The sequence below is a fragment of the Poecilia reticulata genome, chromosome 12 (assembly GCF_904066995.2).
Source record: "Poecilia reticulata chromosome 12, P_reticulata-male-v2, whole genome shotgun sequence".
NCBI classification, from domain to species: Eukaryota; Metazoa; Chordata; class Actinopteri; order Cyprinodontiformes; family Poeciliidae; genus Poecilia; species Poecilia reticulata.
In genome coordinates this window covers 6775544-6800450 of record NC_088841.1, presented here as the reverse complement: position 1 = coordinate 6800450, position 24907 = coordinate 6775544, and the positions used below count along the sequence as shown (strand labels likewise).

The window sequence follows — 24907 nt, the reverse complement described above, 5'->3', positions numbered from 1 at the left end:
TGATTGACATAGGGTGTAGAGTCATTGATTGCAGACTGAGTAGAATATTCAGCTAACTTACATTTGCATTGTGTTGTGTTTGTGCTGTGTACAGGTCACCACACTATTTTTGGGACTTTGTGGCCAGCCAGCTGTACGATGACCCCAGACACTAGAGCTGTTTCTGAATTGTAATAAAAAACTACCAGAAATGTGTAGAGTTGAGGTGAGCTGAGCCATGCGTGGAAAAGGGCCAATAGTCAATCATTAAGATTCTCTGAGACTACTAGAACTGAAAATTAATGGACAGGATTGGACACTCAAAATATCTAATTTATGATGTGTTATCTCTGATCATTCCCAAAAAAAAAAAAAAAAACATTAAAATGTCCTAGGAGTAACAAAACACTTAATGAAACAGTAAAGATCACTTCTTTGAAATTATTGGGTATTGTGTCTTTTTTTCTTCTTCCCCCCCTTTGTGATTTTTGGTAGTGATCCACACTATATCGTCATTGACATCAGTTTTGGTAGATTTTTTTTTTTTTAACCAAGTAAAACTGAGCCGATATTAACAACCAATATTGATTCCCATTTTGTTGTCGTTTGTGTTTTTGGAGGCGGAGGGCAGGAAGGTGGTCATGTGGCATTTATTTAGACGTGACGAATAATGATGCAGTACAGAATAAATATTGGTTATAGGCCATAGCAGCAATACTAATTTCCAATATTGTATTGGCCCAAATTTTCAAATCGGTGCATCCCTAATTTTTTAGAAGTAGTGCACAGAGTAGTTTAGTTCTGTATGTTCAAGGTTTGTCTTTCAGTCAGTTTGACTCCAGAATACCTTGTGATCAGTGGCGCAAAAAGTGGGTATGCAGGGTATGCAACGCATAGGGGCGCAGCACCAGAGGGGGCGCCAAAACCCCGTCTGGAGGGGGCGGTGCGCCGATGATGTTTTCCCATACACTTCTGCGCGCCTTACGCTCCTTCACCTCGCGCACATAACGAGGTAAATGTAGCGAGTTTTACCCTTCACGTATCGTCGCCTCGGGGGGGGTGAGCGTCGCTCCTTCACCCTGACGTTCCGTCCCTCGGTCGGGGGGGGGGGGGGGGGAGGGGCGCCGATCTATGTTTTTGCATCCACCTGAATAATGTGTAGTTGCGCCACTGCTTGTGATAACTAATAACGTGTAGTTTTTTTTTACTACATAAAAACATCAGAGAACTGATAAATTGCAGGATGCCCCTGTTTCATATGGATTCACCTTCACATTCTGAAAAGCAAATCCGAATTACCTGAATTGTCACGTAATTCTCACCCTGCCAAATTTGACAAGTATTTGTCAAAGGAGCGAGTGTTAGAACTCTATTTTTGCAGCATGAAGAAGAAGCGCCTCGCTACATCTCATCAGATGTAGGCAGTCAAAAGTGGGTGTTTTGTTTTCTTTAATGGAAAGAAAAATGTAGTGGGAAATTTATGGATTACTTTGCCGTGTGGGTGTATGTGCACACGTGAACTGTCTGGCTCAGAGGTGGGCAGTGGGAGGAGGCTTTGTGTAGAAATACAATATGAGACACTGACAGCAAAACAGGTTGGAAATCGCTTCTTTAAAGCATTAAAATAATTGGTGCAGTGCTGTAGAAAGAGGGGATTACTGAGAATGTTAGGATCCATGCACACATAGCTCCTCGAGTCCATCGTTTTATTCATGAGCAAACCAGGCTAACATTTTGAATCACTTCATTAAAGGAGTTTGTAAAACGGACCGGTTTTAGGGAAAATCATCTTTGATCATATTGCCTAAATTCTAGGCATTTTACTTTCCAGATAGAAAATTCATCAAGTTAAAGAGTGGTTTATTATTTAATACAAAGTCAGTGTTTTTTTTTTCAGTCATAGCTGTTATGGCAAAATGGTAAATGAGACAGGAAACACCATCTTGACTCTTTTATGTGGTTGATGTTGAGTTTAAACTCCCCCAATGAGCAGGACATTACCACTGTCAGTCTGGCAGTAGAAAGTGCTCCTAGATGAAGAGTTCAAGATTTATACTTTGATGGAACAGTCGCAATTACTTATCAACACAGTGGTCAAAATGACAGCACCGTGTCATGGTCATAGTTCAACTGATATGACCTGAAGTATTACTCTTTGTGCTTCATGTGGTAAAGACATATCATCCTCTTCCTCGTATGTTACCTTTTTTTGGTCACTCAGTGCTACTACTACACACTTAATGTTACATTTTAGTTAGTCTTTCCTTTGTTCACAATTATCTTTTTTGTCTGGGCAGTTTAAAAAGCGACACTGTTAGTTTTAGGAAAACGAAATGTGCAAGTGTTAAAGAAATGCTTAAAACGGTAAGACAACAGTTGATGTTTGGATTTTCCCTGAAAATCTTAAACATTTAACCATTTGTACTGCTGCCATTTTTTCACTTGGTTTCTTCATAGTAAAAAGAGCGATGGTCCCTACTGTACCTACCTCGTAATGTTTTGGACCGACTTTGATTGAAAGTGATTTTGACTACAAATGAATTATGGTTACATGATTCAGGTCAATATTAACTTTTGAAAGATGGTGTGGCACAAAATATTCAGAAAACTAGAGTCATTAAAAGTAAAGAAATGTGATTCTTTTCCGATGTATTTATGTTTCAGTAACAACAAAAAAATTTACCGCATTCTAGAATGCGGTAAATTTTTGAGCCACCAGTTATAATACCAGCTTGTATTCAGTCCATGAGTGTTTTGCTGCAAGTGCAACACACTCATCTCTGTGATTCATGACAGCCTCCCAAGAGAGAGGTTGAGGACATAAATGGAGCTGTGAAATGTTTTACTTTATCATATTTATTTTTCTATAGTTTAGTTTTTTTAATCTTAAAGCTTATTGTGTGACAAATAGTGTGGGTTTTCTGCAACCTACATGGAGAAAATCCATACGTACTGCAGCAAAAGAAGACTAAATGTGTAATTTATGTTTCATTGAAATCCAGAGGAGAAAATGGCTTCCAGCCATTTACAGTTCCAGATAAGAAGTAACAAACACTGTAAGGAATGTTATTTTACTTATCATGTTAGTATTTCATTGTTTGTTTTCAAAATTTGGTGTTTATTGTTTACAAATGAATTTCTCTAAAACAATACATTTAAGAGCTGATTTGAACAATAAGTACGTGCTACTTTGTAGTTTTACATAATTTAATGTTTTTATCTTGTGAAAGAAAAAAATAAAAACATTCTGAGTTTAAAAACCAAATTGACCTTTAAGTGCGAATTTCTCACATTTTCCTTTCGGCTCATCTTTCTGTCATTTCCTTCCAGTCTCAGATCACTGGGACTCGGTTCATTGGTTTCCTTCGTGTGCACACCAGCTCCATTTATGTTTTGCCCACATGTTCTGGCCCCATGTCGCCGTCCTCTTTCTGCTATCAGCTGTGCCCAGTGTGAGTCCCTGCAGGACGGACTCACAGATGGACACAGTCGGGGTTCCATAGACAGCCTGGCTGCCACGCCAGCCTCGCGTCTCATCATGGGCCTCGCAGACTGGCAGCACATCACACAGCAGCATCAGGAAGATTTCTCCATTTATCCATTTGGAGGGAAATTGTTTAAATGTTAATTTGCCATAGCTGTTTACCCGCACTGGTTTTGTGCTTTTTAGTAATTAACATCCAAGGTTGATTTATTCAGCTACCGTTCACTCACTGAAATTTAAAGTTTAAGACGAGTAATTAAAAAAGTTAAATAGTAAAGGGCTATATGATTATGTTTTTTTTTGTACAACTACAGGTAAACACTTAATTTGTTGAAATAATTGTATCAAGAATTTTTTTTCCTAAAGAAATATACAGAAATTTGAATTCATTCCCTTATGAGATGGCGATCAGCCTACGAATAGTGCTGCAGGGCTAAAACATTCAAAAGATCCGAGATTAAAAAAGTAGAAACTATATTAAACTTGCAGCTCATGTGCAGTAATAACTTAGTGATCCAATTCCATCTCTGAGTTGTGACTTCATCTTGAATTTAAGTTGAATGTGTCCAGAAAGATAGAGCTGTTAGCTTGTATGTGTGCAGCAGCAATCCTTGGTTTCTAGTAACTCAAGATGACAACAATAAAATAAATAAAAAAACTGTTGTAGCTGTTTAAACTCTCTTAATTCAACGCTAAAAAGATGCAAACAAAAGCAGCCTTCATCATTCAAAATTGGTGCTGTATTAAACATTTAAAAAGGCAAATAAATGTATTGCATTGAGCTAAAAATGTGCAAACTTTTCATGGAGCAAGAAGCCCCTGAAAACTAGCAGGACTCGCAATGTTCCCTCTAATTTTTCATGCGTCTGGGCGTATACACAAGCTCCCTGAGCACACTCAGAACCACTGTGAGCAACATCAGGTGTGCGCACGATGGCCCAGCTGATGTATTATAACAGTATTATACCTGTTATAAATCTAGGATCATAGCAAGTTATATGGCTTATTAAAAGAATCAAATTACAGCAGCAACTTCCATTAGTTTGCTTTTAATATATGTGATTTGCCCACTTGAAATGAAAAAACTAAAATATTGCTGATCATGAGATGCATAGTATATGTAAGAGTCCTGCTTTGGCCATGGTGAGAAATGAAACATTACACCTTTCAGATATAACTTTTTGTTCACATTAAAACATTCACATTCTGCACAATGAAATGTGTTGTAGCTTGTGATGCAGTGTAAATTCCTGTAACAACTGTCTGATATTCCTATATTAATTTGATACGGCTTCTGTACTTCCCATATCTGTGCCCTCTGTCACTTTTTTCAGCAGTTAAAACTGTTTAATCGGTTGTTAATACGTCGTAACCTGTTTTTCCGAGCCGCATTCAAACGCAACATGAACGCTGAGACGCCCGTGCCGGGTTTACATCTGTGCAGCAGAGCAGAGCTACGTAAGGGTGTTAAAATCATGGCTGCAAAACGCAAAGAACTTTGCACAGTTTTCCCCCAAACTGACCGACTGAGTTGAGTAAAGCTGTTGGATAATGTTAGCTAAAAGGTGACTAGCTAATAACAATACAGCACGTTAAGCTTGTTAACAAGTAGCCTGTAGGGTATTAATGTTATGTTGAGCGACGTAGATTAACCGTCGATGCCCTTCCCTGTTAACTGGTGCGGAGCCGGGGCTGCGTCTCAACTCAAATCTGCAGGGAACCACAACGCATATGGGCAAGGCGCGTTTATACAATAGTATGCGATGATTGGCTGCGTAGCACAAGTGAACCTATCGTTGTGAGTCACAGGCTCACCTGAGTTAGCCTGTCAAAACTGATGTCCTAGCTCAATTTCCAGTTTACGTTGGATCTAATTTTATGCGCTGCATAGATTTTATTGTGCGCTGCGACTGTGCGAGTAGTGCACGATTGCGCAAGCGCGCAGCTTAGAGGGAACGTTGAGTAGGAGTACTTTCTAATGTTTTTGTTTGATGACTTACTGCTACTGCTAAGACTATACAATCACAATAAAAACTGAGTTTTTTTTAATAGGTTTTTGAAATCATATCTTTTAGCTAATCTCACAATTAGCATCTTCGTTTGTTAAGGTTATTATTTATCTAAAAAGTCATTGCATTTGTATAGAAAGCTGAATTACTTTACGTCTTAAACACTGGACTAGTTGTGGCTGTAGCTCTTAACTCCAGATTTTGCTCAGAGCACCAGCTTTCATTTTGACTGATTAATAGTGAAACATATTCTGTACACCTTCCACGTGCTTCATTAGTTTCCAGAAACTTCTATCGTTTCGGGTGGGGGGGAAAAAAAGGAAAAAAGTACTTGAAATAATCTTTATGAAGTACTCTGAAACCTTAATCATTTATTTATTTTGTTGCTCGGGGCTCAGAAAATTCATCAGCGGGTTGATGTGTAGGTGTATTACATTTTTTTTTCCCCGTTTTGATTGTTGGGAGGCAAGACATTTATGAATAATTTCTGCTCAATTAACACTCCATGCCGTTCTGATGAAACATTTCGCAGAATTATTGAGGATGGATCAGGTTTTAATTATCTTTCAGTTTCCCCTCAAAGCAGGAGTGGAAAAAAATGTGTTCTGACTCGAGCTCTGAGTTCATTCTGATTAAAAAAGAAATAAATAAATGTTGATCACAAATGGTGGAAAGTCAGCCCCCTCTATCTGTTTGTCCCAGGTTGATGACTTCAGGCTGAGGTCATCGGTCCGCGCCCTCAAGATGACCATCAAATTCTCTCTTGAAATTAAGCGCTCGCTCCGTCGCCGCTCCCACCGCTGTGCAGAGGCCACGGCTCTTTATCAAAAAATGATGACCTTGAGTTAAAGCCACAGTCTCTATCGGGTCCTCTAACAAGGCTAGCGTTTGGCACTGGAACCAGACTTTTTTCCCCCGTGGGAAGGAGAAAGGGACCAGACCTCTGGCTGTCATGGTAATTGGCGAGAGGAACCTCAATCATACAGAAGTTCTGGCACACTGACATTCATTACCTTTAATAGTATTTTCTCCATCACTCCATCACCATCTCCTATTCTCTTCTTCCTGTCGCACTTTTTTCCCCTCATTTTGTTTGTGCCTTCACCTCATCAGGCCTCCCACTGTCATCCCTTGGGGGGTCACCATGCAAGGTCTCTGTGCCGCCGTTATCCTTGGCACCTCCGAGAGATAAAGTCACTCCCGATGACTGATGACCACTGGTCCAAGCGGGGGGATGAGGACCAGTTTGTAATGACACAGATATAGCTGTGTGCTATTTATTCAGTCTCAAGGCTGTGTCTGTGCAGCCGTGTCGGGTCACCGGCTGGATCAGCACCGGCATTATGAGGTGCATCATAAAGGCCCTTGTAAATAAACCAAATGTTCTTTCAAGCTGCATTTACAGAGTAGACCGAGATAAAGCCATGTCGACAAGATGAACGGACGGGAGTTTCATCAGCGTCGCGACCAGACCTCTGAGGAGATCTACCTGAGATTGAATTTTTTTTTTCTTCTTCTTCTTTTTAAATAGCTGTTTACGATTCTGCGGTGACTAGAGCAGATAACGATCAGCTGTGGGCGTCACTCTCTCGGTCGTCTCCAGGACCTCGTCGGCACACTAAATAATCTTGTTACGACACTTTACAGATGCGGCTCGTGAGTTTCGCCTCCCGTGGTATGCTGACGAACTGACAGTTTGGCCACAAGTCAGGGTCCAGTCGGGGACCAGAGGTCAACAGGCGTTCTCAGACTGTGTGCTGCCGTTCATATTCCGCTTGAATTATTCAGCATCTCTGAACTTTCTTCTCCCGCAGGTTGTTTTAAAAAGTGCATAAAGTGAGAAAGCCAACTGTGTCGTAGATGGATTTTGAAGCGCACACACACACCGCATTGCATTTATTCAGGTTGTGTGCTTTATATGAAGCCCTGCACTCGTAAAAAGAATTGCTAAATTGGTGGTGCCGTCTTACACACACAATGCAATACCCACAGTGGCACTTAGCCAGAGGCATTATTGTAATCATTTGTGCAGGAACTTGTTTAAACCATTTTAAGCATTGCAGGATATTTATTTACCCATTTAAACCACCTCTATGCAGGATTGGAAATGTGGTTGTCCAAAGGTTAATCGGGTTTAAAAAAAACAACTGGACTTAAAAAAAAAAAAAAAAAAAGCCAAAAGCTAAACTTCAACATGATTTTACCAAACTAAATACAATCAAATTTAAATCGAGCAATGATTATTACAAAAGTAACTCTGGTAATAATAAACTTTTACATTTTATTGACCAAGTTTGTGCAAAAAAGCAAGAAAATGATGGTGGCCATCTTCACTCACATTTAACCAACCACCAACCTATAAATGTCTTTCTTCAACATTAGAAGAAATTCCAAATTGTTTTTGAGTTTGAGGTGTAATATAGACCACCAGACAATTTTGATTTCACACTTGAGCCTGAGTAGTATTTCAGGAAGAGAAAGGAAACTTGTTTTGATATTGCAACTTTAATAAAGGAGATATTTTGAGATCTGCTGACTATTTTGTGTGATTAAAGGAGAACCAAATGCGGGCTGCCATGTAAACCCACATTTGGAGTGGACTTCATGTTTGAAACCAAAGTAGAATAATACATACCAAACTACTAATGAATGAGTTATGAGCAAAATCTCACATCAGAATTTGGGACATATTCTCATTTATAAAGAGTTAATTGACTGTTTTTGGTGTGATTAACACTTGTAGTTTGATGTTTTAAAGAACAGAGAAATGAGACATTATCCTTGTACTACTCCTCATACATGGACTGAGCAGAGTTATACACTGCGCTTGAATACACCTAGTAAATTACTTTATTAAAACAATAACCTTTAAGAAACATGCCACGTCAACTCTAACACACTTTTATAAAACCTGACTTAAAATAAAACCACAACCTTCAGGCTGCACCAAGACTCATTTAGCAAGTCAGCAGAGAGCAGGAATAAAAATCTATTTTCTATATCATGAACAATAAAGCTCATATTTAGTTATCGTGGCCTGTTTTACAGCATATTGGTTCATAATTTTTTTACATTTAAAATGATGCAAATAAATACCAATAGCCCTTATAAAAGTCACCTTCATAATTACTGTGGTCTTCTATCACTGACTCATTCTGCACTCGTAGTTCTTTGTAGCACGCATCTGTACATCATCTTCTCTGGGAATGAAATGATGGAAAAACTTTGGTTTTGAGAAGTTAAGGTTGATATAACTTGATACTGTTAAAAAAACAGAAGTTTTTAAATACATGCTTTAAATTCATTCTTGAGGGAGATTCTTAACTCCCTTGATTTCAGTCGTGGTGTTGTGTTGTGTAGATGATTCATACTTCAAGGTGCTTCAGCAGAAAAAAGTTCTGCTCACAACATGGACAGTTTTGTAGAAACAGTCCTTTGCTGCTGTTGTGGTAAAGCTGTTGAAATAACCAAATTTGGAAGAAAAAGTTGTTTTTACAACTGTTATCTGCATTTGATTGTCTAAGCAAAACCAGAAACAAGGTGTCTGGTCAACTGCTGATTCTGTTATATGTGCAATTGTTTCTTTTTACTATGGGTTGCCCTTGGTTATTAAAGTAATAACAGGAGGCTCCTCTAAAATCTTCCCACAGTAAGGTGTTTGTCTGCAGCATCATTAGTCACACCAGACAGATGCATTAATGTTGGCATTTAATGAACTGCCTCTTGCGGCTAATTTGATTTTACTGCAAAAAAGAAACAGGCTTCTTTTGATCACTACTGCATCCGCGGCATTGATCAATATGATTTTATATTTCCTACTGTATGAAACGGTGAGCTGCTACTAATTACATGCATTGTAGTTTTTATCAATTTGCTAAAAATCAACTTTTTTTTTTTGTTCAAAGACACAATGCGGTGGTTTGCTCGTTTTTTTGTTTGTTTTTTTTTTCCTCCAAGAAATGTACTGTTCCAGTTAAAGCGTTGCAGCTCGGTAATGAAGCATGGATTCCCAATGCGGAGCACTGAAGAAACAAAACACGTTGTGTGTATTTGGGTTGACATCACAAGAGGCACAAGGATCGAACTGATCAGCTGTCGTTGGTGTAAACACTGTGGCGGACGACCCTTCAGGACAGAGGTCAGCTGAGATTCTGGAGCGTTTGCGTTCCAGCGTTTTCTTGTCTAATTTTCGGAAATTCGTTCTGTGCTCCAATATGAGGCTGAAGCGTTTTGCTATAACTGTACCGAATACTAGTAAACAGGAGAATTTTATTTAAAATGTGCTAACAAAGGAAAAACAACTGGAGCCGTTACTGTCTGGTTAATCGCCTCCTGCCTTATGTGATGTCATCAGCAAGGCCATTATTAAGAGTAGGTCTTACCTTACTTGATCTACAACAAATGAGCAAAAACATTTTAAAAATACATCAAATTATGGTATTTTATTCTTTAAGTCCTAAGCTGTATTTATGTAATAAAAAAAAAGTTCAGCAAATTTCCTCAGACTCGAATGCTGTGTTCCATTGCGTGAAACATGGAAAGCAATATTGCATGCAAAAGTAGATATGTATCAGGGATGTCAAACTCATTTTCATTTTGGGCCAACTCTGTCATGTGGAGTGGTTGGTGGTGGTGAGAAGAGGCGCAGAGACCCAGGTTGCAGAAGAAAATGATTAATTTAATGAAGAGTGCAGCTCAAAACAGTCCAGATCTCAGGCAGCATGGCAGAGCGGAAACACAGAGGCTCATCACCGGTAGCAACTGAATTAAACAAAGACTGAAGCGACGAGCTAATGCCGACACAGGACTTAACAAGTTCAACTGTGCCGGCAGACAAACTATCATAGACAAGGACCCGACAAGAGACAAAGACAACAGGTGAATTTAAATACACACAGGGGTAATCGAGGGATCGAGACACACCTGGGAACAATCAACTGGGAGGACGCAGAGACAGAGACTCACAGGAAGGAAACTGAACACAGAAAACCCAAAAAATAAATACACAGAAACAACCATGACAAAATCAAGATCATGAAGGCTCTTAAAGGACCAGTTGTATTTATTGATAAAACTTGTTAATAAACTGTTAAAATATCAATAAATTCTTAAAATGTTATATTATTGAATATATTTTCAGTCCCTCCAGGATTTTGTGATACTTTTTGTGATTTTTTTTTTTTTTTTGCAATAAAATCTCTGTTTGTGGTACTAATTTGGAAATTGCTGTACAGATCATGGACTATAATCTGACATCAATTAAGGCTGAGGCAGCTGGTTAGTAAAAGTAAAAAAAAGTTTTTGACAATTTTTGAGAAAAATCTGCAATAAACTCCCAATTATGTGTTTACCTAAAAAAGTGTGGGGATTTGTTGATTTGGTTTGAATTTTCACAATAATTCCCAAGAAACTGGAAGGACTGATTGATATAATTCGGTAGTAAACAGATAAAAATTGCATAGAATTTTTTTTTTTTGCATAAAATAATATTTTAGCACACTTAGTGCTTAGTCTAGAATAGCGGTTCTCAACGTGGGTGGTACCGCCCCCCAGGGGGCGTTCAGAGGACGGCAGAGGGTGCTGGCGGACATTTTTACAAAAGGGGGGCGCTGGGAGGCCTTTGGGGGGCGTTTGGTCGAAGGTAAATTTTACACCTTAAATGCGCAACAATGCCAGTTTAGACTTTGAGCAACTTGGTAAAACTGCATATTGTAACATTAAATCCTGCTTGGCTGCAATGGTCAATGGCAGCTCTTCTTCTATTTAGTGTTTGTAGCTTTTGGCGCAGTTCCGCTCCTGCTAGTAGCTTCACCGGCGCATCAGTTCAGCGTTACACTGGCTGATGACGTTGCTGAGATTCACTTTGTCTGGTATTTTTGCCAGTTCTGTGATCATGTTAAGCAGCAACTTATATTAAAAAGTGTTTTATTTCCGTATAAAGGCTGCACGCTTCCATGGAATAACAGAAAATCACTCTTATAAACATGTAATTACTAAAATCACGATACCCTGACTTTGTATCCCTCTGAAAAAATGAACCCATTTAAATAAAGAAATACCTCCATGGGTGATACCACGATAGAGAGCGTTCATTTTATAGCGTTAACACCGGTGCTGAAAGTGGTCCGACATGAAACTGGGGTGATAGAACAACGGTACCACAGCACTTTAAAATTTCAATAATCGGAATACCGAAATTGTTTCCATTGTCTTAAAAGGTTTATGTCAGTCTGCCTTTTCCCCATCAATACGTTTCATGACAGCCCTTCACCTTAGGGGGTAAAAAAAAAAAAAACGAGCACATTGAGCAAAACTCTGAAACAGGAGAAGTGGGACATAAAACGGAGCGACGAACTAGATGTGAATTATGGCATAAAAACAGAATCTGACGCTGAACAGTGAAAAATCAACACATGATGTGAAACACATGACGATTAGGCGGCGCAGCAGGTGATAAGTGAAAATTACTGATGGTCAATAAACGATAAAATAAATCTAGCAACAGAAAAGAAACTAAAGTGGACATAGCAATAAACCAAGAGAGGATAATACTAATCAAATGAAACTAAATGGAAATGAATGAAGAACAAAATGCAAGAATAAACTAAGAAACTAAAGTAAATACAGAGGAATAAACTGGTATGGCAAGACCTTTCGAGCAATATTTAATTCTTGGACTGTATGGCAAGAATAAACAGACACTATTTCCAGATAAAAGTTAAAATGATATTGTTGAAGAGCCATGGGTTTGTTGAGACCATATCTAGTACTGAGAATAAATATATCTTACAGACCATAACAGTAAATAACTGATCACTTATTTATGTTTTTAATTAGATTTGATATATTTATTTCTTCAATATTATTTTTCATGTCAGTGTTAATGTCATGAGGCTGATGACTCCATGACACTTTCAATTTGACTCATTAGGATTTGATTAAGAACCAAATTTGTTCTTTGTAATTTCTGTCCAGTAAAACTATTAATCTATAATCAATAGACATGTCTATATAAAGATATAATCCATGTTTCTGTCTCATATTTGTATGGCATTAAAAGGACCTGGAACTTTTGTTTTTCCACTGAAAGCTCTGGTTTGCACAATAAATGCCATGAGGGTGAAATTTTATGGATGATACTCTGATGTCCCATTCTCCTGAAGGCAGCACAGAGCTGCACCACCAGAACCCGACAGAAACACTGAAGAGAAGAAGAGCTATGATTAATGTAGTTACAGTTCTATCCATGTTTTAATGTTGCAGAGCTCAGTCGTTTGCAAATAGTTCAAAGTTTAAACTGGCATGTTGAACATCTTTTATCTGGTCATTTTGTGGAATATTTAACAACTAGAAAATGGCAAAGAACAAGAATATTTTTTCCACTCTGACTGGCTGCTGTTAGGCCTACAGATTTTAACTTGAATGTTTATTGCATTTTTTGTAGACGCCTGTGAAAATTATTTCTATTCTCATGGCTTTTTTGTTCTCTGGGAAATTATTTTTGATGATAAATACAGAAACAAGCATAAAAATCAAAACATCTACAATAGTGATAGTAATATTAATGATAAAATAATAGTCAGTGCAAAGTAGTCTACAAATTATTTGGTGGGGGGCGGTGAGGGACCTGGAAAGGGCTAGGGGGGCGCTGGGCCAAAAAAGATTGAGAAACACTGTTCTAGAATCTAGAGGGCCACATAAAAAACTACGGTGAGCTGGATTTGGCCCACGGGCCTCGAGTTTGACACGTCAGTTTAGAGTTGCTGCCTGTAAGTACGTGAGATAACTTTTTTTTCCCTTACAGGTAGAAGTGTAGCATATATTTGCATAAATGCTTCGATCAAACCTCTTTGTTTTGTGTGTACCCCTTCAAATCCCTTCACTGATTGCAATCTAAAACCGGCTGTCACTGGAAGAATATTAATGCCTTGGTGTTCATTAAAAATCCTAATTTAGTTAGCGTCTTGGTGTGGCTCAACTCTAACAAGCATGTTAATTTTTGTTTGTCTTATCTGAATATCAATATGATTGGAATCAATAGCTTTTAACCACACTTTAATGTTCCTTATGCCTTTGTGAGAAAGCATGCATTTTGTACATTCGTCCAAATTTAGCTCACTTAGTTCACCTTGTGCCATTATTCCCTATATCCTATGTTGTTTTCTCAAAAGTCTCCTGAATTGGTTGTTCTTGCTCTTGTATCGATTTAAATCTGACCCATTCCATCCTTTGGGAGACACTTAGGAGTCTAACCTTTCTACTTCTATACACAATTTTGCTGCATCTCCTCAATTTGTATTAATTCCAGACATGATCCACCCTCTGCAGATTTTCCTTGGTCAATATGGAATACTCTGAAATAACATTTCTTCCAAAGCATGTCGAAAACATCATTATATATATAAAAAAATCAAGATATGAAAGCATGTTTATGTTACAAATTTAAATAAAAGAAACATGTCTGTTCTGGCGTTAACTATATTTAAGTGTGTTTCTTAAAAATTGTTGTTTTAGCATCTGACTTTACTGCCACAACTTTTAGTCAGCAACTGCATCTGGTTATTTCAATAGAACCATTCATACACACTTAATTCAAAGTGCTTGACTAGAAAAACAGAGGAACAGAGGTTGAAACAGAAGAAATCATCAAAAGCACAAATTTAAAAACCTACGAGTGTGAGACAATCACACAAAGCGATAAGAAAAAAATTAGGCAAATGAAAAGCTAAAACATTGAAGAAATGATAAAGCAAACCGGAGTGTTAGGGTAAGCTGCAGGAAACTGCAATGTTTTTAGTACTGGTTGTAAAGAGCTAATAGTTTATCCACATTTGTTGTAGAGTTGTGGCGCTAAATGCTGCTTCCACTTGTTCTCGTTCTCTTCATGGTTCTGACCAACAACTCTGAATTGAATGTAGACCCAACATTCGTTGTTGATTTGTAAACCATCAGTAAACTGCTAAATTATATCTCTTCAAAAACAGTGAGTCAGTGCTATGATTCGTTGACTGGTGTAATATGATACATTTTCTTAGCGTTGGTTGAGATTTTAAAAAGAAAGTATATCCAATGAGTGAATGGAATAGAGGAAACATTTGATGATGTCAGAGGTCAACAGAAAAGGGTCAGAGAGGTTCGAGAGATTAAAAAACCAGTAGTTCTCCAAGTAAGCACATTTTGCTTCCAAGGTAATCGGAAAACGATCTCTGAATGTCCGACAGCGAAGCAGATGATCTCCATCAGCAGAAGGGCAAAGGGTAAAAGTCCTGTTGGCTAAGAATAGGAAACTGAAACTACAGTTTTCACAGCCTTATTGGACAATCAGCCTGGAAAAATGTTGCTTGCTCTGAAGAGTCTTGATATCTGCTGTGACGTTAAGCAATATATAAACTTGGATTCATCCTACTATCTATGGAAGGCCATATAAATCAGTGGTTAACCCTCACTCAGAAGCTGTCTCAAGAGAACCACAGTCTTCACTGCAGTTCTTAAACTGTGTAAAAGATTAAATCTGCCTCTCCTGTCCAACAACATGCAGCAGAAGTAGAGGACATAAAGGAAATCCATTCCATCACAATGCAACTAGAAAGTTTTGCCTCATCTATGTAACTTTTAAGCCATTTTTGCAAGTGTAAAAACATTTTGGAATATGTATTCCCTCTAATCGTCAACATGCTTGTTACCGTGTTTCCCCGAAAGTAAGACAGTGTCTTACTTTCTTTTTATCCCCAAAAGCCCCACTATGTCTTACTTTCGGGGTATGTCTTATATTGGAAAAAAATGTTGAATATTTTGTTTTAACCATAAAATTAACATTTATTAACAACCTGAACAGTATTGTTCAGGTTGTTAATAACCATACGTCGGCGCCGTGACGTATGGAGAGGGGGACGGCGCGGTGATGTATTGAGAGGGGGACGGCGCAGTGACGTATGGAGAGGGGGACGATGCGGACGTGTGCAGGAGGCGGCGCGCAGCTAGATGAGAGGGAGGCGGCAATACCCCCGTGTTTCCCCGAAAGTAAGACATATGTCTTACTTTCGGGGTATGGCTTATATTAGCTGACCCCCCTGAAACCACCGATACGTCTTACAATCGGGGGTGTCGGGGAAACATGGTAAGAGGGAAAAAAATAGTCCTGGTGCAGGTTGCTATGAAAATGGAGAACGATTTTTGACTAAACAGCCACAAACTCAACAAGTCATTCTATCATACTGACATGGATTAAAATCTCTGAATAATGTTTCTGCCTACACAAAAGAGAAGTAAGGCAGTACTCACTCTGTTAATAAAGTGAGTCCCTCTAGAGAGTCTGCATCTGCCCAGTGGTCTCTTTTATTCTCCGTAGGGAAGCGACCAGGAGGTATCGATATACGGTGCCTGAAGCCCCTAAGCCAACTCTTTTCAGCTGGGATCATCATCTTGGCTTTTGCTCTTTTTTTTCTTTTTTTTTTTTTTAAGGGAGGTAAAATCTAGGATTTCACTCTTTCAGTCATGATCCATATCTCATCTCGGTAGACGAGGGTTGAACCGACCTTCTCTGTGTTTCACAATTTGTGCTTGCCTGACTGATCTTTGTCACATTCCTCCAAACACTAAAATTACTAGCTATGACAACAGGACACATATTGAAATATCAGATTAGTGAAGGATTGAAGGATTTTAATTTCCATATTTGAGAACAGACTTTGATGGGGGGGCAGGACTACTTGGAGCTACATGGCTGTCAAACTCATCAACAGGCTGGATCGGGGAAGCTATGCTGAGGCTGTTTACAAAACAAGACAGAGCAGACTCTTGCTGGAATAAAAGCAAGCTTAGGATTTTCATCTTTTGCAGTGAGATGTTGCATATCTTGTATCTTCTGGCGGGGAGTAAAATTATCTCCAGAGCCATCTGTTGGGGTAGCAGCAGCAACAGAGTCGGTTGCTCAAAGAAAACTGAACAAACAGATAAGAAATGGCTGGTTGTGCGCTACGGATGGCTTTGGTGCCCAGACACCTGACAGGATGAAGAAGAGTGTCGACAAGCTGCTGAATACTGTTGGTATCAACGGGAAACCTCAACACAATGTACTGTTGGACCAACAGAAAAACATTGTCCGAAATTATTTGTTTAACTGTGCAGCAACAAATAACACAACACCACGGTTGTTGATAGCAGTGGCAATCTTCTGAAAAATATGCTCTTGGTGAATATTTACAATTCTTTATTATTACATTACACATGCTCCTTTTTTGGAGTTCTCACAAATAAAATAAAAGATTTCATGAAATTCAAATAGTGTTTTCAAGATTCTCCGTTCGATATTCAATCAAGTTTAAGTTGAAATCTAATGCTGGCACGACCCAAGAAATAACTGTGGGCTCCAGTTTAGCTGTTATGGAAAGATGTGAGGCAGATGAAAACTTCTGCATCGTTTGCAGAATTGTCACTGTGCTTATGAATCATTGTATCGTCTTTCCACTCTGTTCCTGTTTCGGTTTTGTCCTCACTTAGCCTACTGAAAATGGTGGCAAACCTTTTAAGTTTCTTACATGCTTTTTGGCCCGACTGTTATCATCCAGCTAGATTATTTGTAAAAGAAAAATCTGAAAAATGCTTTGATATTGTAATTAGCAAGAGCAGCATCTTCCTTATCACTGTGGCATTCTATGAAGTGACTACATTTCACTTATATTAGGTGTTCGCTTTTCATTGAGTCTCTCAACCCTTCATTTGACTTGAATTAAAGTAATGCTGGTTTTGTATCATTATTTACATTTATGTAGTTTTTTTTATTGTTTTTTGTGTTTTGCCTGAAGAGATCAGAAATCATTTAAATTTTGGCAAGCCATTTGGGCCCCGACTTTTTCTGGAAGTTCCCGTTTATCACCATCTTGTAAAGTCCTTCATCATATCAATGGCAAATAACCCTTAAAGCAGGTTTGCGGTCTGATTTCACTCGACTTGTGGGCAAGATAAATCTGTTTCCCAGATTATTGCCTCTTGCGAGAAGCTGCTCTCGCACGAAATGATGGTTTCTGTCTCCGGCTTTAAAAATACCGTCCGTGACTTTTAAGGTTAAGTACTGCTCCCCGGAAACACTTTCTGGTAGTTAATAGACAGAGACTGGAGAGATGCTGGGCTTTCACGGCAGTATTGTCTCAAATAAAAAGCAGCCAGCCAGCTACAGCACACTTTCTATAATGAATATGTGACTACATGAAAAGCCTTTAATGGATGCAGCCTTGACACTGTCATCGGACAGTTCCAGGCTCAGATATGACCTTGCCTTCCCAGAGGAACGCATCAGACTGGTGCAGCAGCCTCAGAGGAGAATTATGATGAAGGAAAACTGATGGACTTGAAGTGTTTTTGTTCTGCAGGCTTGTAATTATAGCCAAGAGAGCTAAGGTATAATTATGTGAGTCCTATCAGTGGATGATAGAGGGGTAGTTGGAGAAAATGAAAATCAGATATTCTATCATCCGACTCTCTAAAAGGAGAGACGGAAGAAAGGCAGGACATGACTGCCTTCCTTTTTTTTTCTTTTCCTTTTCCTTTTTAGAAGTAAAACACAAAAATAAATGAAGATTCTTTTTCTTCCCTCTGAGAGCAGCTTTCCTAACCTTTTAACCTTGTTCTTTTCCCTTATTTTTCTCCCTCCATCTCTGGCTCCTGCCATCCTCCCTCCATCTCTCCCCTCCCTTCCAGCGTACTCAGAGCAATTACAATTTAAAATGACAAAATGGAGATTATCGCCATGTCACAGGATCAAGTGAAGTGAAATGACCCACGCAGAAAAGCCGACGTTTGCAACTGTGTGCCGCCCGTCTCCGTCGTACATTTGCTCCACCGTACATTTAACAACATGCGCCGTCTGTCCACAACGCTGCGTTTCGCCCTCGTTTCTGACTGATTCGCCTTGAGACGCAGTCAGAGTTAATGTAGTGCGATGGAAGGACGGCCGTCCAGATCTGCTAATTTTTACCCATTACCATTACTTCCAATATTTTACCAAACCTGTCATAGCAAGCTGCACTTCTTTCCCTGTGAACTCAGCATATTTCTGTCTTCGAAATTGATCTAAATGTGTTACTTTTTGGTAGTCTGGGTATTTTTTTGGTGTGATTTCACCCTGCGTCTTGCCACACTTTGATTCCCTTCTCTAATTTCTCAGTAGCAGAGGGCATCTGATGTACTCAGATCACACATGCCAGAGGATGCTGTGTTTTCTTTGAGTTGGGGAAATTCACTTTTTCTTTGTCAGATCTTAGATTCTTTTCCACTGAAAAGGGTTTTGGTTAATCTCATTTTGACAGTATAACTGGATGTTCCTCTTTTTTAAAATAGTCTAAAAACTGTTGTCACCCTGGTTTCTATCTCCCCATGAATTTTGACACAATTAAAAACATGTTATGAGGATCTGAATGTCAGGAAACTAAGCTTTTCTTAATGTGTAATCTTAACCCCTGTCAGTTATGTGTGGATGTACTAGGTGCATTTTGGGATGGAAGGTGTAAAAGTGACATTGTGAAACTGTGTCAGGACAGGATAGGATTGTTGCTAACAGTAAGCAGCTAGCTTCCTGTCTGCCGCTCTGAAGGACACGTTGAACAGAGCGATAGCTCGACTCTGATCCACAATCACACATTTGAGATGTTGCAAACTGTGGCATTCAGAGGCAAAGAAACCAGAAGAAACATGTTGTCATTTGGCATTTATAGTTGGAAATCAGGATGTGTATTGGAATAATCAGCTTGGCTGACATAAAATTACATGGAAGGATTATATACCGTTCAATGTCTGCATCATTTCATTTTAGGTTTGTCTCTGTAGTGTGGTTTATGATTTTGCTTCTTATCATCCTCAGACAGATGCTCAGACTAGATCTAGGCACAAGCATACTGATAACATCATTACAGGCATCTTTTTTTTTAAATATTGTTGAAAATGCTGTTTTTCCTTGTGCACATGTAAAAAAAAAAAAAAAAAAACATTACTTGACAGTTTAATTGGTTTAGACGAGCTAGGTACATTCCGAGTTTGGTTTTCCTGCAGTGTAGCTCACAAGTGAGAAGTTTTTCAAATTAATAATTTGTGATGGGTAGCCTTTGTCAATAGTTAAATAAAATAGGAACATGAGAGCCATGTTTACCATTGTGCAGGCTGATGACATGGCACGTAAAGTAATTGTGTACAGATCCGTCTGTCTTTCCAGCTTTAGTTATAAAGCACTTTTAAATTGCTGTACAATATACATGAAAACATTTAATCATAACAAATACCATTAAAAAGAGATTAAAAACATACATTATTATTATTATTAGCTAAATTACTCAGGTTAAGCTTGCTTTCCGTTGGAGCCTCTCTAAAAATCTGGCATATCAAAATGATTAAATCTTCATCAGCACAGACAGAACATCTGCATTGCATAAACTGAGATTGAAGTGATATAATTTCTTTATCTGTGGTGTCACATCTTCTTATGCCATCGAGAAAAGAAGACACAAGCAGTAGTGTGAGCAGGATGATTGTCCTTTAAACATGTTTCTCAAATGTGCAAAGATCGAGCCAGATTCATCCAGGTACAGGAGGAAAAAAAATACTTTTCCAAAATTCTGTGGGCAGTGAAATAGTTTATTTTATTCTTTTACCTTCCCCATATAACTGTTTAGTTTAAACTTAACACACATTTTCTACATGCCTTCCTCATCTCTATCGGTCATTATCAATTTAAATTGTCTGGATACTGTTTTGAACAGTATGCATTGAGAGAGCAATCTTCTCTGTGTGCCTGCTGGCAGATGAGGGCAGGGACAGATGAGTCAGTCGGTATTTTATCCGCTGAATTCGCCCGTACTGTCCAGTCTGACCCGGCTGGTTGTATTTATCTGTATTTATCCGGCCCCCACCTTCTGAATGATACTTTTGATACTTTTTCTACCTCATTACAATTCTCTGTATTTTAACATTAAAAAAAAGTCATTTTATGAAAGTTCCAGCAATTTCTGAGACTTTCTTTTGTAAAATTCTTATTTCCAAAAACCAAATTGAAAACCGTTTTGCATTAGTCTGCCTGAAAAAACAAAAGTAAAACCAAGTCCGACTTTAAAATGCACCAAAGATCTTAAACAAAACCACTCAAAGAGTCTCAACTTTCTTCCTCTTTCCTGTCTATTCTAACAGGCATAAATGGCTTCAGAGTTTTTTGGGGGTTTTTTTTCCTCATATTGATCAGCATGGCTGCGAGGGTTGATCTGAGTATGGTGTAATTAAAGCCTGGGCAAAAGATGCACTGCTCCTTCTGCATGCGTAAATGAAACTCATTTCTTGGGATGCTGCAGCGTGGGATGAAGTTTTGGTGTGCACAAAGAAATCTGATATTTTAATGACATGTTCTGACACTGTCTCCTGTCAGATTGTGGCTTATCATTTCCGTCATGTGGCCCACTTTCTCTTTGCGTGTTACTTTTAAGCCTATATGCATCATGATTTACTTCACATGTACATTTGTAGATCTTTCTCTCGCAACGAGTACACCCCAAATATTTCCTTGCGGCATTTCTGGACCCGTGTATCTGATTTTCAGCTGTAAACAGAACCACTCTGGGGTATGATGCTGAAATGACCGCGGTGACAGAGTGCACCATTACTGTACCACTTCGATGGGGAAAATAGGCGAGGGACTGGCAGGGGGTAAAGAGGGAGAGTGATATAAAGCGAGGAGGACAGCGGACAGAGGAAGTGCTCGGGATGCGAGGAGTGGAAGATTTGTGGGGACAGAGAGCAATATGGAAGAAGATGATTGAGAGAGATGGATGGGAAAAGATGAGACGCAGAAAAAAGGGAGGTGATTTACAGACAGCGGGAGAGAGCGTGGAAGCAAGGGAGCCTAAAAGCGGGGAGAAGAAGTGGGCGGGGTGCGGGTGTTGGAGGGGTGCTAAGGAGCTGGAGACAGGAATGCTATTGAGGAGGTGTCATCGTCAAGGGTGTCTCAATAAGATACCATAAAACACTCTTTTTCTGCCTACTGTCACCGCGTAGATGCCGGAGCCCACAAATAAAGGACGGAGACGCGGAGTCAGACGCCAGAGGCACACTGATGCATTAGCATCTCGCTCGCGTTTTATTCGCCAACATTTCTTCTCCGCGTTTGCTGCTGACAACTTTCTCTTCTTTTTTTTTCTTCTTCTTTTTGCTGTTTTTTTTCCCAGAGAAGAAAACAAATGAATGCAACCTAAATCTTTGTGCAGAGCAGTTTGCTGTCATGTTGCTTTTGAAAAAAGCAGCAGTGCTGAGAGTTTCAACTTTGAAACTGCATTTTTTTTTCCTCCACTCTAATTCTACCAACGAACAAAAACATGGATGTCCTCGAAGGGCCGACTGTGGCAGAATGTATCGATAAAACTACCCATTAATAAACTCTTAATATATTAATATTCAATAAGTACTTCCTAAAGTTAAATGATACTGAACATACAGTATTTTCACATTGATGGGAATTTAGCAGAATGAGGATAAAAACTGCTATGATTTGATTGATGAAAATATTATTAAAAAAGCACATTCTGTACAGTATTTAATACACCTTCCAACTAGAAATACTACCTTTATTTTTAAGAAAAGTTAAATTCAAGGTTGTTGTTTTTTACCACAAACCCAGAGCATCCATCCATCCATCCATCTCTAGTGTAAACCTTCTTAACCTTGCTGAGTCGTAGAGGACGGGAGGTTCCCTCTGCACCAAGGTTTTACTGATATTTTCAAAGACAAAATGATGAGAATGCTTCATCAACATTTCCAAATCCATCCTATTCTGTGACCGATTGAGGTTGAAACAAAAGAGCATTTTTACGACTTACCATTTGCTCTTCTTCACTTTTTTGCTGCCTGAATTAGTCACATGGCATGACATGCCGATTAATAAGTTTTCTTTTTAAACTATTTCTTACACCACTTCATTTTAAACACCTCAACAATGGTGAATATCTAGTTCTAGTTTAAATATTCTTTTAGAAACAACTTGATAGTGTTAGTGTGACTCACACTAACACTATCAATCTCAGGTGTGATGCATTCACTGACCCAAAAAAAGATTGTAATTTTGAGATTGGATTGTTTATTTCATTTTTTTTTTACCAAGAAGATAGTTGGGATAAAATTTCTTTGTTGAGGGAGATCGCATTTTAACAATAGGTAAAATACACAAACAATTGAAACATCATTAGATCCATTTAAATAAAAATGACCAAAAATGGATTTAAAAAGATTTAAAAATAACATTTACACTCTTGAATTAAGCAACTTTTAAGAAGAATTTTCAACTGGTCTGCCACCAGTCAAGTCAAATGTTGTCTTATTCCAGTCACTTACATACTTGCTCCTATGGCTGCACTGTTGTAAGGGTTCACTGTACACACACGCTACACACTACACACTTAGAGTAGCAGTCACAACCAGATCTTTAAAAAAAAAAGAAACCTCATAATATAAATCTACTAAAGGAAACAGCCAAATTGCTCTCATTCATCTATAATTAATTTCCCCATCTGCGACACACAGGATGACAAGTGTTTTATACAGACCAAACAATGAGTCAGCCTCATGCTTGCTTACCCTGACTACAGCCAAAGCATTATGAATTACACTTGCATTAATTCTTTCTTCAGTGAAAATAAATGAACGGCATTACACAGGAGCAAAAATCTTTATGATTTTTGCTCATAAAGATTAGGATATTTTTACTTTCCAGAGACAGGCTGTCGGATTATGTGACAGGAAATAAACACAATCATCAGGAGGTTTTAATCTGATCTATACATCAGAATTATCCTTCAGGCAGGTCATGCCGAGCACACGATCACAAAGCAAATGAAAATAATTATAGTTGTTATTTCTTCATCGTTTTTAAGACGTGCGACTTTGTATTAATCTGACAGCAATTTTACCTGTCAACATTCTCTCGTGCGTTTTTAACAGCATGTTGCTATGGTAACTCCACTAGATTTGGTCACATTTACATTTTACTTTCAGAGCTAAAATTGCATGAATTGCAGGAGTACATTAATGTGAAAAAGCTGAGACCGAGGTAGACAATGATACCAGTCATAGAGCTGCAATGGAACCACACTTATGTGTTAGAGTGGCATAGTCAAAGTCCACCTGAGGAATTAACTGAAAAAAAATGTTTCCAGATTCTTTCCATCCAATTTCGCAGAGTTTTAACCCTTGTGTTACGAAGAACATAAGGTAGCCGTTGATGTTGTAGCTGTTCTTTTTATTGCCGAGTGCTTTACGCGGACATGCCGGTTAAACTGTAAATAGCATTAAAAAAAAGACAAAACGTCAATACTTAATATTGCAATATTCAAAGGACACAAACTTAAACATAGGTTTACAGCATTAATATATAACTCACCACATTGGGCAACACTCATGAACATTGGTAAGATTGATAAGATGTACATTTATGGCAGGTTCGGCTTGTTAGTGTGGTTGCTAGGCAACCTAAGTACACAACTGGTCCGCCGTTCGTTTCCTTCTTCTACACATTAATCCATGTACCAATACAAAGCAACTATAGAGCCCCCTAGTGGAACGGGAGGAGTGAATCCAACACCTTGTGTGTGCGAGGTCTGAGGCAAGCGTAGAGGACTATGGTACAAGTTTTATGTGTGTGGTGTCGGTTGGACCTCATTTCTACATACAAGGGTTAAAGAAAAAAAGGGGCAAAAATTTCTATCTTTGAATGACAGAGACAGTTATAACGGTACATTCTGCCCAATGTTGACTTGAGGAGTTAAAAACAAATGCTTGTAAAATTTTACTTGTTAAAAAAATTAAAATGATGCTGTAAGCCTTTGGGCCTGTAAACCTTTGGTATTTCACGTAATGTGGAAAAACACTTTGTGTATTATAGAGAACTTTACTGTTTTGCTAGTTCTGAAATTTTGTGACACATATAAAGGAGCTTTGACCATCAATCTCTGGCGAATAGAAAATATGACTCTTTCCCTCAGTTTTACCCAAAATAATCTGTAAGTAATTTGTAGCGTTGACCGCACGTCGCGACTGAAGACAGTTCTATCATCTGAGCTGCGGCCGAGTACAACAGATGAAACAGGCTTCTTCACAGCCCTTCATAGACAAGCCTATCTTATGTAGGAAGGCCGAACTAATAAAGACATGGCCGAGCAATGTGAGCAGGTGGTCAGCAGCTGAAGAAAGGTCAGAGGAGCGGTTGAAGCGACACTTGGCTCAATGCTCCTAATTGCCTGCGTTTGAGGAGAGCGAAAACACGGACATGACACGTTGCCGCTTTGTTTGCTTCTGTGAAAGGGCAGCTTTATTTACAGCCCCATTTGTGTGTTGGTGTCATAACTGGACATGCTTATTGGTTAATGAGAGCTGTTGAGAAACTCTCTTTGAAGTGGTCTCCCTCTGAGCACAA

General features: G+C 38.7%; 1 protein-coding gene across 2 annotated transcripts in view; it reads left to right on the top strand.

Annotated features, from left to right (window-relative positions):
* Positions 1–24907, top strand: part of LOC103473501 (netrin receptor UNC5D-like) — a 230104-nt gene that overhangs the window by 74253 nt on the left and 130944 nt on the right. The gene's annotated exons all lie outside the window — the stretch shown is intronic.